The following is a 14,335-nucleotide window of genomic DNA, read 5'->3' as shown; positions in this document are numbered from 1 at the left end:
CTCTAGCTTGGTGGCATATAGTTGTTCATAGAAGCCTCGCATGATATGTTGAATTTCTGGGGTGTCTGTTGTGATATCTCCTCTTTCATTTACTATCCGATTTTTTTGGGTCTTCTCCCTTTTTTGTTTTGTGAGTCTGGCTAAAGGTTTGTCAATTTTGTTTACTCTTTCGAAGAACCAACATTTATTTTCGTTGATCTTTTGTATGGTTTTCCTATTCTCAATGTTATTTATTTCTGCCCTAACTTTAGTGATTTCTGTCCTTCTGGTTGCTTTAGGGTTCCTTTGTTGTTCTTCTTCTAGGTCTTTAAGATGTGCAATCAGGCTGTTTATTTGTGCTTTTTCTTGTTTCCTAATGTGTGCTTGTATAGCTAGGAACTTCCCTCTTAGGACTGTTTTAGCTGTGTCCCAAATATTTTGATAGCTTGTGTCATCATTTTCATTGAACTCTCGAAACATTTTGATTTCTTCCTTGATTTCCTCTTTGACCCAGAGGTTGTTAAGAAGTGTACTGTTGAGCTTACACATTTTGGGACTGTTACTAATCTTTGTTTGATTGTTAAGTGTTAGTTTAATTCCACTGTGGTCTGAGAAGATGCTTGGGATGATTTCAATGCTCTTGAATTGGCTGATGCTGTCTTTGTGGCCTAACATATGGTCTCTCCTTGAGAATGACCATGTGGATTTGAGTAAAATGTGTATTCCAGTTTCTTGGGATGAATGACTCTGAAAATGTCCAATAGTTCTAGTTTATCTATCTCTTCATTTAGCTCCCTTATGTCTTTATTGATTTTCTGCCTAGATGATCTGTCAAGTTGAGAGAGTGGGGTGTTGAAGTCCCCTACTATGACTGTGTTGCTGTTAATATATTGCTGTAGCTCTTTCAGTAGAAGTTTGATGTATTTAGATGGCTTCTCATTGGGTGCATAGATGTTAATAATTGTTAAGTCCTCTTGATTGACTGATCCTCTGAGCATTAAGTAGTGTCCATTCCTATCTTTTTTAATCTTATCTATTTTAAAGTCTATCATGTCAGATATGAGAATAGCTGCTCCTGCCCTTTTTTGTGGGCCATTGGCTTGTATGATAGTTTTTCATCCTTTCACTTTAAGTCTGTGTTTGTCTTGTTGAGTTAGGTGGGTTTCCTGTAGACAACATATTGTTGGGTTGTATTTTCTGATCCATCCTCCTACTCTGTGTCTTTTAATAGGTGAATTCAGGCCATTGACATTTATTGATATCAAAGATTGAAGATATTTTAACACCGTTCTTGTAGAGTTTTAGAGTGTTTTGATATATGTCCTATTTGTGGTGGTCTGGTTGTTTATAGGAGACCTTTCAGAACTTCTTTCAGGGCAGGCTTGGTGATGGTTGATTCCTTCAAGTGTTGCTTGTCTGAGAAGGTTTTTTTTTTTTTTTTAAATTTTTTTTTTAATTTAAGAAAGGATAAATTAACAAAACCATAGGGTAGGAGGGGTACAACTCCACACAATTCCCATCGCCCAATCTCCATATCCCACCCCCTCCCCCGATAGCTTTCCCATTCTCTATCCCTCTGGGAGCATGGACCCAGGGTCATTGAGGGTTGCAGAAGGTAGAAGGTCTGGCTTCTGTAATTGCTTCCCCACTGAACATGGGCGTTGACTGGTCGGTCCATACTCCCAGTCTGCCTCTCTCTTTCCCTAGTAGGGTGGGTCTCTGGGGAAGCTGAGCTCCAGGACATATTGGTGGGGTCTTCAATCCAGGGAAGTCTGGCCTGCATCCTGATGACACCTGAAACCTGGTGATGCAAACTCTTGTGTACTTCTGCTTTCTTACTTTGGTGCCATACTCCAAACGTCTGAGAAGGTTTTGATGCCTCCATCTAGTCTGAATGACAGTCTAGCAGGATATAGTATTCTTGGCTGAAAGCCTTTCTCATTGAGCACTCGATAGATATCTTGCCATTCTCTTCTGGCCTGTAGTGTTTGTATGGAGAAGTCTGCTGCTAATCTTATGGGTTTTCCTTTGTAGGTGACTCTTTGTTTTTCTCTTGCAGCCTTCAGGATCCTTTCTTTATCCTTATTCCTTTCCATTCTAAGTATGATATGTTTTGGTGTCTTTAGGTCTGGGTTAATTCTGTTTGGGACCCCCTGGGCTTCTTGAATTTTTATGTCTTTGATGTTGTCTAGACTAGAGAAGTTTTCAGCTACTATGGCCTGGAAAATGCTTTCTTCCTCTCCTTCTCTTTCTTCCTCTGGTAAGCCAATAATGCGTATATTGTTTCTTTTGAAGTCATCCCATAGGACTCTGTTGTTGTTTTCAGCATCTCTTAATCTCTTTTTGAGATCTCTTACTTCTTTTTTAGTTGTCTCTAATTCATCCTCAATCTTGCTAATTCTGTCTTCAGCCTCATAGATTCTATTCTCTCTGCCCTCTACTGCTTTCTGGAGTTCATCTATTTTGTTGCCCTGCTCTGATACTGTTTTAGCTTGTTCAGCTAGTTGCCTTCTTAGCTCAGCGATTTCAGCTTTCAGCTCTCTAATAACCATGAGATAATTAGTATTTTCTTCCATATTCTCATTTGTTGTTCCTGTATTTCTGATTACAATTTTTCAAATTCTTTACTCACTCCTGTTATTATTTCCTTAGCTAATGTTTGGATGTTGAACTAGTTATTTTGTGCTTCACCCTCTGGAGGACTTTTAGCTGGACTCTTGTCCTGGTTCGAGTCTCCAATATTTTTTCTTGTTGTTTTAACAATTTTATATATTATGTTATGAGTTCCCTTTATCAGTACTTTTCAAATTATTGATCACTATTGCCTGGATTGACTTGTGTCTAAGTAAGTTAATTAAAGGGTTCACAGTGGTGGAAGTTAACAGTTATTTCAATCCCTGAGTTGGAGCTCAGTGTTTTAAAAGCTTTTTCTTTTTTTTTTTTTTCCTTCCCTGTAGGCTATGGGAGCCTGAGGGCTTTTAAACTATCAATAAGCTTCTTAGTTTAATCACTGACTCCTGACCAAGAGATAAAGCAGGGTGTGGCAGAGATAATTCAGTGGTTATGCAAAGAGACTTTCACAGCCCCTCAGCTATGCCACTGAGGTATAGGTCTTCTGAGTTTCCTGGTTAGATCTCTGTCCCCTGGTGTCCCTTCCTGTCACTGCTCCAGATTCGGTGATTTACTGGGTTCCTGTGGTCATTCTAGTCCTGTCTTGTTTAGGTCCCGGGTGGTCTCCTTTGGTATTCCTAGTTGATCCGGGAGAGGAGAGGAGAGAAAGCGATCTGCTGCTCGTAGCTCTGCCTCCGGAAGTCGAAATTATAGGAAGATATTACAATGAAGGTTCAAGTGATCTGGGAGGTGTCACAGTGGATAAAGCATTGGGCTCTCAAGCACGAGGTCCTGAGTTCAATCCCTGGCAGCATATGTACCAGACTCAGGAGTGTTGGTTTTAAAAGACATTTTATTGTTATTGATTTACAAAATTTGGAAATTTCAGAGGCATGCCTTCATACTTCCACATGTGTGTACAACTCACAGCTCCTGCCATCAAAGTTCCTTCCCTCTAATAACCACCCTAGATTTTACAAAGTGGAAGAGACAGCTTGATGGTTACTGTTTTTAGGAATGCTGGTTTTTGAGAGATAGAGATGGAGCCTAAGTCAAGTCCAGGCTGATGAGATAACAATATGTTAAAGCATAGGTTAGACAACCCCCCCCCCCAACACTACTATTAGCCAGAGCTAAGTGGTGCTCTGGTCTCTTGTTCTCTGAAGTAAACAAATAAATAAATAAGCAGTATAGAACTTTGTTGATTGGATACAGTGTGGAATTATACCCCTGCAATTTTATAGTCTTGTAAACCACTAATAAGTCACTAATACAAATAAATAAGGAGTCAGGTGATAGTGCAATGGGTTAAGCGCAGGTGGTGCGAAGTGCAAGGACCGGTGTAAAGATCCCGGCTTGAGCCCCCAGCTCCCTACCTGCAGGGGGATCACTTCACAAGTGGTGAAGCAGGTCTGCAGGTCTCTCTTTCTCTCCCCCTCTGCCTTCCCCTCCTCTCTCCATTTCTCTATCTGTCCCAACGATGACATCAATAAGAACAACAACAATAACTACAACAACAATTAAAAAAACAAGGGCAACAAAAGGAAAAATAAATATGAAAAAAAAATTAAATAAACAAATAAATAAAATGGGGGATAAGCCCAGAATGTGTTTTGAACTTTCCAAACAACATTCTCTTTAAAAATCAGCTGAGGGGGCTGGGTGGTAGGTAGCACAGAGGGTTAAGTGCTTGTGGCACAAAGTGTAGGGGAACTACCTAAGGATCCAGGTTTGAGCCCCCAGCTCCCTGCCTTGCAGGTGGGTCGCTTCACAGGCGATGAAGCAGGTCTGCAGGTGTCTATCTTTCTCTCCCCCTTTCTTCCCGTTCTCTCTTGATTTCTCTCTTTCCTAACCAACAACAACAACAGCTATAACAACTACAACAAGGGCAACAATAAGGACAACAAAATGGGAAAAATGGCCTCCAGGAGCAGTGGATTCGTGGTGTAGGCACACAGCCCTAGTGATAACCCTTGGAGGCAAAAATAAAAAATAAATAAATAAATAAATAAATAAATTTTAAAAATCAGCTGAAAGTAGAGCTCTGGGCTATGCCTGTGTCTGACGGAGAGACTGATGCTCTGTGAACCTCCCAGACATAGCAGGGTGGTGAGAGGGTGTGCTGCTTGCTCCCTGTTCAGCACCTCAAGAAGCCCAGAAGTGGAGAAAGAGCTGTGTGTGTTCCAAGTGTCCAGGACCAGGTCTGGGCTATGTGTGGGCTGGGGATGGAGCCCTGCCTGGAATTACTGAGGCATCCTGAGCTCTTGGGATCCGCCTTCATGGTGGTGACGAGGCCAGCTGAGGACATTTCCTTCTGGTCCTGTCAGACCTTGGCCCAGAGAACCAAGGCTCAGGGCCTGTCTGTCTGGCCAGCCCCATCTTTGTCCCAACCCACTATCCCTTGTTTACAGGGTCCTGGGAGAGGGGTCCAGTTTGGCTTGCACAGAAGATGGCTTGCCAAATATGTTAGTGGCCACTAAAAGCATGTAAACTGGGGTGCAGGCTGCTGTGGGGCCTGGATTAGCTGGAGGACGTGCTGTTGGGAAGTTCCAGAAGTTCCAGAAGTTCCCTGTTAGTTGGGAGGGAGGATTGCCCTGCAAAACAGAGGCAAGTCTGTGCTGGGGCCCAGGCCAGCTTTCCCTGTGGTGGCCCCTCTGCTCTGGGACAGCTGTGTGTTGCTTTCTACTCACGCAGCCTGGGAGAGAGGCCCTTTCAGGGAAGCAGGCCTGGGAGCACTGCAGTGAAAGCTGAATTCAGCTTTAGAACCAGGCATAGAGTACATTTCCTGCTCAGCTGTGAGAATGTGGGGCCTTCTAGAAGCTTGTGTAGGGGAGCCAGAGAGCCTCGGTGCTAGTGCTGGGAGGATCTTTAAGAGCATAGAGTCCAGCCCCTCATCTTACTGGAAGGCTAATTTGAAACAAAATGGAATTTGGCAGGGACTGGAATGCTTTTTTTTTTTTTTCTTCCCTCCAGAGGCCCAGTTTCCTGAAAGACTGTTCGAGATGGGCCGATTCTCCTCATTCACTCATTCTGCTGCATGGTGTACTTTTTAAAATCCTCAGATCTGATACCTTTGAAAGTAACAGTCTTTGCCTTACAGGGTTTTTTTTGGTTTGGAGCCATAATTTTTATTTGTTCATTTCAAATGCTGGTTCACCACAGGCTGGTTGCCATGTCTCACTTTGCACATGATGAGGCTGGGCCTGTGAATGGCTGGGCTGAGGGAACAAGAACAGGGAAGCTCCGGCAAAGACTGGAATGGGACTGGACTGGGGCTGATGGAGGGGAGGAAGGTGAAGGTTGACAGGCTTGTGGTTAAGGGTGGACAGCTGAGAATCCTCAACCCAGAGTCCTTTAGCAACAGAAGGAGCCTAGTCAGGCAGGGCCAAGAGGCTCAGGTGCTCTGATGGGTCTATGCAGGGAGGGCTCTGAGAGGAATAGAATTAAACTATAGGGTGGGGTGGGAGCCGTTGGGGAGAGTGCCAGACATTTCAGAAAAAGAGCAAAGCAACTGAGAAACCAAGTGAGATGGAGAAAAGTGGGGCCTGAACAGCAGTATGAGTTTTGGGAGGTGCTCAAGAGGCTGCCAACTTTGATCTCATTCTTTGGACAAGTTTTGGGTGACTTCTTACACCCACCACCCAATCACCAGGCAGACACATGAGACTGGTGCAGCTGCAACTAAGGGGTGACACACACTGGGTGTGGGCTGTGGTCCAGGGCAAAAATGTTGGTGGAGGGAGGTCTTTCTCAGGCCCCTTTTCTGGCAGGACTATGGGGGGAAGCAGAGTCCAGGCTCCTGGTGTCTGTCCTGTCCCCATCCTATACCTAGCACCCAGCTCAGAGTCAGGCACACCAAACAACTGAATAAATGACACTGGTATATGTTTCAAAGTACAGAGTACCATTCTCTTGAATCCCTTTTTAAATTTACAATTCTCCAAGTTTAAATAACAGAGAATAGGGATGGGAGAAGGCTCACCCAGTAGAATGCACACTACCATGCGTGGCTACCTGGGTTCAAACTCCCAGCACCATGTGCACTGAAAATACTGTGATGTCTCTCCTCCTGTCTCCTATCTCTCTAAAAAGGAAAGAAAAAAGAGAGTGCTGGGAATGGTGAAGTCATTAAGGCACAAAGTCCTGATTTTTTTTTTTTAATTCTTTATTGGGAGATTAATGTTTTACAGTCAACAGTAAATACAGTAGTTTGTACATGCATAACATTTCTCAGTTTTTCACATAACAATATAAACCCCACTAGGTCCTCTGTCATCCTTTTCCAGGACCTGTAATTCCCCTTCCCCACACACACACACACCAGAGTCTTTTACTTTGGCTTATTACATCATGATTTTTTTTGGGGGGGTGGGGATGGGAGGATTACGAAGGAGGAAAGAAAAAGAGAAGAGACTATTTGCCGAGCTTGAGCTTTAGGTAGGCTCTTTATACTGTTGGTGTGACAGAGGGCATACAGGCATTGTTTCAAAAACTTCTCAGTGTAAAGACCTGCCGTCTTGGGGGTAAGGCGAGGAGGTGGGTGGGGCGGGGGGGGGGGGGATACTGGAGGAACCTCAGAACGACCTCTCAGGGCCCAGCTGCCTCTCTAACATGCAGAGGGGGCCTCTGAAGTTTGCCAGACTTTGTTGGAGTTGGTAGCTGCCACAGAAAGATGAACATCAGCAACTTAGTTTATTGTATTGTTTCCTGCATGTGACAATCTTGCCATCTGCCCAGCAGATGACCCTTGGAAAAAAAGAAAAAGGAATTTAAACCTGATTTCTGACAAAGCTTAATTAACCATGCGTTTCCTTTGCTGGAGAGGTTCAGAGTCCTTCTGTGGCTTAGGAGATCTACCTCTCCCCTACCAGCTCTTGTCCCTGGGAAAACCCAGGTTTGGTTTTGGTAGTGATAATCCCGTCCACTGCCAGCACTTGGGAGCGTGATTATATTCTTCTAGAGACAGAAGGATGTCTGTGATGACCTCTCAGGCCTTGTCTGCTCTGCAGTTTCTGCATCTCGGAGGCCCCAAACATTCCTGCTGAAGCCTCCAGAGCTGAGGCGTGGGCGCGGGCTCAGTGCAGCTCCACCGCCCTCTGCTAAGATTTAAGAGATCCGTGCAGGTTCCTAGGGTTCCCAATCATGTATTTCCTTTCCTCGGCACTGTCTGAAAAGGCCACATCTTTTCTGAAAGCCAGGTTCCTTTGGGCTAAACACAACCGCTTCTCAGCTCTAGAAATCATGTTCAGCAGGCCCTTTCCTACCAGTTGATGTCTTCAACTGCCCCCGCCCCCACCCCCGCGGCGTGTGCCCGTGGACACAGAAGTCGGTCTGTGGGGGTCCCTCTTTTTTCTCGCTCCAGAAGCAGTCAAGGGAAAGCTGTTCCTGCGCTGCATACTTTCGCTCTAAGGCCACTGGGGGCCCGGGAGTGGGGTGGGGGGGTTGCTCGGGTCACTCCCCCCGCGCAGGCAGCGGAGACCCCGGTTTGGGTGGCTCCAGGGATGGGCCGGGACGGCCGGGAAGCGGGGGTGGGGGGAATCACAGCCATGGGCGCCCAGAGGCCGTCCCGCCCCGCCCCCTCTGGCATTGGGGCTACCGGAAGGCGGCAACTTGGAGGGGGAGCCCTGGGAATCGTGCCGTCCACCCCGGGGCCCGGCTCCTCCCCTCCCCTCCCCTCCCCCCCCCTCCCCTCCCCTCCCCTCCCCTCCCCTCCCCTCCCCTCCCCTCCCCTCCCCTCCCCTCCCCTCCTGCGGAGCCCCGCTCCCGGGCCCCTCTGGGAAGGGCTGGAGGCGCCCCGGGGAGGAGGCCGGGGGGAGGAGGGCGAGTTCCTGCAAGTCATGTGACTTTCCCGCTTATATAAATCACAGCTTGTTTTTCTCTACTGGCTGCATACTTAAAGGTGCAGTGTCTTCTTTCTCTCCCAAGGGGGTGGTGGTGGGGGAGGTGGTGGTGGCTGAGCTGGAGGTGACCTCACCACTGGGGTTTCAGGCTTCAGCATTCATTTAGGAAACCCCCCCACACACACACACAGCCTGGGGGGGGGGGCTGGCGGGGGAGGAGCACGAGAGCCCCAGTTGGTAGTGGGCCAGGGACCTCGGTGCGGAACAGCGGTTCTTAACTGAAGGGTTAAGATGAAATTGAGTGTGGTGGCCAAACTCAGGCTCCCAAGCTCTTTTTCTTCTTATTGTACCGAGTGAGACACAGATGGAGAGACAGAGAGGAGAGACACCTGCAGAACTGCTCCACGGCTCATGAACCTGCCTTCCCCTGCTCCCCTGCAGGTGTGGAGGGCGTGGGAGGATTGAGCCAGTGTCTTTGCTCATGGGAAGGTGTGTGTTCTACCAGCCTGCGCGACACTTATGATTTTGACCAACCTGGCTTTTATGTGGTAAGAAAAATACAAATCGTCCCTTAGTATTAAGCACCGGTCTTGGGGGGGGGGGGAGAAACCAAGAACTTGGAAAAGGTCCTCACCATCAAGTAGTTGATACTGTTTGGAGTGCTGAGATAAAGACAAGTGATTAAATAGCAAGAGTCTATTTCAAAGCAGTCAGTCGCATGCTAAACGGAAGAGTTATCAGGCAGTGCATAATTAGTGCCTGATGAACAGAGCAGATAATGGGCCCTGCAGGATCCAGGGGGAGGACTTAGTAATGGGTCCTGCAGGCTCTGCAGCAGGGCTGGGGAGTAGGGGGTTGGGGCAGCTTGCAGAGGGAGCTGAGTGCCCAGACAAGGGTAGGAGAGGAGCAGGGTGTGAGCAGGGAGAAGTCTTCTACTAAAGTCAGGAACAGGGGAACAGAGTGGAGCTGGAATTTGGATTCCCCTCCCCCTAGTGCTGGGCTGTGTGCGCTTGGCCTGGAAAGGCGAAGATGGCTGTGTGAGGTGTAGACTGGAAGCACTATGGGAGACAAAGTGGAGCAGGAGTCGGGCAGACGTGGATGTTGAGCAAAAGTAAAAATGGAAAGTGAGATGCGGGACTGAAGAAAGAAGGGAGGTAATTGAGTGATTGTTCATATGGAGAAGGGAAGAAAGAACCAGAAATGATGGTGCTTTTGAGGTGGGGAGGCCGGGAGTAGGGGTTGCTCCTAGGTGTGTGTGTGGGGGGGGGGGGGCATAGGAGCAAGGAGTCCTGCTAGAGATGCTGGGATTGTGAGGACTGTGGGAACGGGGAACGAAATAACTCACCCTGTTGAGAGAGGCCACAAGAGTTCAAGGGAGCTGTCAGAAAAGCAGAAAGAGACTGGGGGCAGACTTGAGAGGGGCCCCTGGAAAGGCTGTGAAAGGAATATGCACTCTAAAAGCAGGCCAGCTTGGACAGGCAGGGGCTTGTCTGGGGTGGGGGGGTGAGTGGTTTGTCCTCTTCCAACCTTAGTTTTTCCCACCTGTAAAGTGCGGCAGCGCACCTGTGTCATATCCTGTGTGGACTAAAGGAAATAGAAAGGTGTCTCCCAGTGCACAGTGCTTGATAAGTCCCTGCTGAACAGAAGAGTCTTCGTCACTCATCAGTCCACCTTTCCCTCTTTCTGTGTCCTCCCATTTCCATTAAGTGGTGGGTGCTTGAACGGTTTCTCCCTTTTGAAAAATTTTTAAATTTTTTTATCTGTTTATTTATTGGATAGGAACAGAGAGAAATTGAGGGAGGAGATAGGGAGAGAGACAGAGAGACAGCTGCAGCCCTGCTCCACCACTTGTGAAGCTTTCCCCCTGCAGGTGGGGACCAGGGACTTGAACCTGCGTCTTTGTGCACTGTAATGTGTAAACTTAACCAGGTGTGCCACCGCCTGGCCCCTATTTTTAATTTTTATTATCTTTATACAGGCAGAACTCGAGAGGAGAGGGAGACAGAGAGACACCTGCAGCCCCGCTTACAGAGAGACACCTGCAGCCCCGCTTCACCACTCGTGAAGTTTTACCTCTGCAGGTGGGGACCAGGAGCTCGAACCTGGGACCTTGCGCACTGTAACATGTGCACTCAACCAGGTGCGCCACCACACCGTCTCAGTTTCTCCCTTCTCAAAACTGTAGCCAAGGCCTGGAAGATAGCTCACTTGTTAGAGCATGTGCCTCACTCTGCTCCGGTCCCTGGGTCCGAGCCCTCGTACCCAGAAGTCATCAGGGATGGTAGACTGGTGTTGTGCTGTCTCCTCTCTCAGCTGAAATAAAATGGAAAAGTTGACTTAGGAGCTTTGGTGCTGAGCGTGGAAGAAGTCACTGTGCCACACTAAAACTGTAGTTGGGCTGTTGTTGCTTAACTGTTAAGTCTTTTTATCTTTTTTTTTTTTTTTTTGCCTCCAGGGTTATTGCTGGGGCTCAGTGCTTGCATTATGAATCCACTGCTCTTGCAGGCCATTTTTCCCATTTTGTTGCCCTTGTTGTGGTTGTTATTGTTGTTATAGCTCTTCTTGTTGGATAGGACAAAGAGAAATGGAGAGAGGAGGGGAAAACAGAGAGGAGGAGAGAAAGATAGACACCTGCAGACCTGCTTCACCACCTGTGAAGTGACTCCCCTGCAGGTGGGGAGCTGGGGTTCGAACCGGGATCCTTAAGCCAGTCCTTGTGTTTCTTACCATGTGCACTTAACCCGCTGCACTACTGCCCAGTCCCCTCCTCTTTATCTTCTAGACAGTCTTGCTCCCAAGAGGATTCTTTGAACTGCGTATACCTCTGTTACCAAAGAAGGATAAGTTTGTTTCCTGAAGGCCTCTTTTCCTCATTGGATTCTTCCACCCACCCACCCCCTAAAGTTCAGGAGAGGGGGTTGTTTCCCCCTACAGTTGAAGAAATAGAAGAATGGTTGTGAACTGTTTCATTACTATTGTTTGAAAACCACATATCTGGGAATCTCTGTCTTCCCTTCCTCTCTCCGTTTCTCTCTGTCCTATCCAGCAACGATGACATCAATAACAACAACAATAATAACCACAACAATAAAACAAGGGCAACAAAAGGGAATAAATAAATATTAAAAAATAAAACAAACGAAAACCAACCACGTATCTGCCAGTGCTTGCAAACTTTTTGTTTTAGACCATGCTTTTTGGAAATAAATTTTACTAGTAGCAAAAATAGACCCGGGCAACAGCATTCTGGCTTCAGCGCAGTGGGGAGGTCGTGGGGCCCTTTTGCAGCTCAGCTCCTGGGCTGGGGCCCCAAGACAGGCTGGGTTGGATGGTTTTGTTTCCCGGGTAACCCAGCAGCCAGAGCCTTGTTCTCCATACTCGACTTTGTTTCCTTTTCAGCAGCAAACTTCTGACTTCCAAGGCCAGCCCTGAGCTCAAGAAAGCATCACAGACCGCTGCCCTTGTGTGTCTGTCCCTTGTGTGTAGGGAGGCTATCTCTGCCCTGGAGTTCAACTCTGCCATGTGGGGCAGGAAGCAGTGGGCAGGACCAGCATGCTCTCCTCAGGAAGGACAAACAGCAGTGATGTCACCAGGGCTCAGGAACTCATTGGGATGCATTGGATCGACCTTCCCGTGGTGCATCCCGTGAGTACCCATTCATTGGGGAAACTGACGATCCTTCCTAGCCGACTGAATCCACATGGATCCCAGTCACTTTCAAGGCCAGCAACAAGCAGACATCAGGCTCAACCTGACGCTGTTGACTGGCTACGGAAGAAGGGCAAACGCTAGAAGAAGAAGGAACCATTGAGAGCCTTGGGAGCATTGGCCCCTCCACTCCTGTGATTTGGGGCCTTATTTCCTCTTGGAATGTGTCTCATTAAAAGCATATTCTTCTTCTTCTTCTTTTTTAATACAATAGTTTGTACATGCATAACATTCCCCAGATTCCCATTTAACAATACAACCCCCACTATGTCATTCATCATCTTTCGTGGACCTGTATTCTCCCCACCCACCCACCCACCCCAGAGTCTTTTACTTTGGTGTAATAAAATGGTGACTTCACCGTTTTCAGCCGATCTTGGATGGACCTTGAAAAAATCATGTTGAGTGAAATAAGTCAGAAACAGAAGGATGAATATGGGATGATCTCACTCTCAGGCCAAAGTTGAAAAACAAGATTAGAAAAGAAAACACAAGTCGAACCTGAAATGGAATTGGAGTATTACATAAAAACATATTCTTAAAAAAAAAAAAGCATATTCTTGGGCTGGTGAGATAGCATAATTATTATGCAAAATGACTTCCATGCCGTATTGGGGCTCTGAGGTCTCAGGTTTCAATCCCCAGTGCTGTGGTAGACAAAATAAAACAACAACAAAAATAAAGCTAACCTTTTTGAGGTAAAAAATAATAATGTTTTTGGGATGATGATTTGAAATAAAGCCAATATTGGTAATGTGCTCTGCAAATAGAGTCATGAATATTGCTTATCACCTTGTACAAACCTTTGTTTCTACTTCTTTGAGTGCAGTCAGTTCCTGCAAGAGGTAAGCACAGAAAACGACTAAGAGGGGCTGGGTGGTGGCGCTCCTGGTTGAGCGCACATGTTATAATGTGCAAGGACCAGGGTTCAAGCCCCCAGTCCCCACCTGCAAGGGGAAAGCTTTGCAAGTGGTGAAGTGGGGCTGCAGGTGTCTCTCTGTCTCACTCCCTTTCTCTCTCCCCCTTCCTTCTTGAATTCTGGCTGTCTCTATCCAATAAATAAATAAAAATTTAAAAAGTTATTAAAAAATTTAAGAATTTCAGGTGAATTTTGCCTTTAATATATAATCTTGGCAAACCCAACACCCTAATTCTATGCTATTGCTTTCTTCACTGATTTACCTATTTATTTGCACTACAAAGGCAATGCATACTAATGATAAAAATAGAAAGTGAGGGGGCCCGGTGGTGGCGCACGTACTACAATGTGCAAGGACCAGGGTTCAAGCCCCGGTCCCCACCTGCAGGGGAAAGCTTTGCAAGTGGTGAAGCAGGGCTGTGGGTGTCTCTGTCTGTCACCCCCTTCCCTCTTGATTTCTGTCTCTATCCAATAAAAAAATAAAGATAATAAAAAAGAAATTTTTTAAAAAGTGAGTTGAGGAGCGGTGGAGGGTAGATAGCATAATGGTTATGCAAAGAGACTATCATGTCTGAGGCTCCAAAGTCCCAGGTTCAATCTCTGTACCACCATAAACCAGAACTAAACTGCACTCTGGAGTTGAGTCTCTCTGTCTCTCATATTAAGATAAGTAAATAGACTTTCTCTCCTCTCCTCTCCTCTCCTCTCCTCTCCCGGATCAACTAGGAATACCAAAGGAGACCACCCGGACCGAAACAAGACAGGACTAGAATGACCACAGGAACCCAGTAAATCACCCGTGAGTACAAACAAGCGTGGCTGGTGACAGAGAGGAGAGAGGGGCCTAAGGAGAGATTAAGTGACTGCTAACAGTTCAACAGTTTATCAGTGGAGACACCACCTCCAGTCTGCTCCACCAACAAGGGGACAGCTGAAGGGAGGAAAGGACTCCCCAGAGACTCACCAAGTGCAACTCTGAGTCTCCATTGCTACTACCCTCAGAATCTGGAGAAGCAACAGGGAGGGACACCAGGGGACAGAGATCTGACCGGGAAACTCAGGAGAAGACCTATACCTCGGTGGCATAGCTGAGGGGCTGTGAAAGTCTCTTTGCATAACCACTGGATTATCTCTGCCACACCCTGCTTTATCTCTTGGTCAGGAGTCAGTGATTAAGCTAAGAAGCCTATTGATAGTTTAAAAGCCCTCAGGCTCCCGTAGCCTACAGGGAAGAAACAAAAAGAGGCTTTTACACCACTGAGCTCCAACTCAGGGATTG

General features: G+C 46.9%; 1 long non-coding RNA gene across 1 annotated transcript in view; it reads left to right on the top strand.

The window, feature by feature from the left end:
* The first annotated feature begins 8,646 nt into the window (after window positions 1–8,646).
* LOC132539480 (uncharacterized) overlaps window positions 8,647–14,335 on the top strand; it is a 30,116-nt gene continuing 24,427 nt past the window's right edge. The window contains exon 1 of the long non-coding RNA XR_009550799.1: window positions 8,647–8,977. This is a non-coding gene — a long non-coding RNA (uncharacterized LOC132539480). The remainder of the gene's footprint in view (window positions 8,978–14,335) is intronic.

Source organism: Erinaceus europaeus, chromosome 7 (assembly GCF_950295315.1).
Source record: "Erinaceus europaeus chromosome 7, mEriEur2.1, whole genome shotgun sequence".
Taxonomy (NCBI): Eukaryota; Metazoa; Chordata; class Mammalia; order Eulipotyphla; family Erinaceidae; genus Erinaceus; species Erinaceus europaeus.
This window is presented reverse-complemented; position numbering and strand designations above follow the sequence as displayed.